Below are 827 nucleotides of genomic sequence, written 5' to 3'. Positions count from 1 at the left end.
TGGGGAGAGAGGGGAAGGGAATGGGGAGAAAGTGGGGAAGGGAATGGGGAGAAAGTGGGGAAGGGAATGGGGAGAGAGGGGGAAGGGAAGCAGGGAAAGAGCAAGGGAGGAGCAAGGCCTGTATTCTAGAAAAGCTTTTTATAGATTTCTTCCTAATCAGATAATATATCCATTATTTACATTGTACTTAGCATTTGAATACCATGTTATTCCTATGAGGCAGTATAATGTGGACTCTCCCCTATTTAATTCTAGTTCAGCTGACCGAACATTTACAAAAGATAAAACTGACAGAATATTTATGAAAGACAAAATTTAAACCCTGTATTCTGTTCATTTCTAAAAATCTATTTCTTAAGTAAGCCAGAGTGGCTTGCTGGGAATTGAACTCAGGACCTCTGTGAGAGCAGCCTTTACCCCTCTCTCCTGGTTTCACCGCCCTTGTGGGACAGCGCTGCTGTCGTCCCCAGGCCCCACTGCTGGACTGTTCCCGTAGTCTGGCTGAAAGAACCCCGGAACTGGGGAGATCCTTACTCAAGTCTTGGGATGACGCGACCACCCGATGACTCACGAGAGACCCAACTTGCTGCAATCACATGAGGTTTATTGGGGATACCGGTACCAGGTCGATCTCATGACCTTGCTGGCCAGAGTTCGACGCCAGGGTCGATCTCTTGACCTTGCTGGCCAGAGTTCTACGCCGAACACAAGAAGTGTGGGATATTTAAGGGAACATCCACAGGCGGGGGCGGGGAGAGGGTTACCAAGGAAACAGAACATAAAAACAGTGGGAAATTTCAGAGGGACCTGACCCAAGGTATTCAGTT

At 47.9% G+C, this 827-nt stretch overlaps 1 protein-coding gene across 3 annotated transcripts in view; it reads left to right on the top strand.

Moving 5' to 3' along the window:
• Nucleotides 1-827, top strand: part of Nvl (nuclear VCP like) — a 53194-nt gene that overhangs the window by 22610 nt on the left and 29757 nt on the right. The gene's annotated exons all lie outside the window — the stretch shown is intronic.

Source organism: Mastomys coucha, unplaced genomic scaffold, assembly GCF_008632895.1.
Source record: "Mastomys coucha isolate ucsf_1 unplaced genomic scaffold, UCSF_Mcou_1 pScaffold1, whole genome shotgun sequence".
Taxonomy (NCBI): domain Eukaryota; kingdom Metazoa; phylum Chordata; class Mammalia; order Rodentia; family Muridae; genus Mastomys; species Mastomys coucha.
This window is presented reverse-complemented; position numbering and strand designations above follow the sequence as displayed.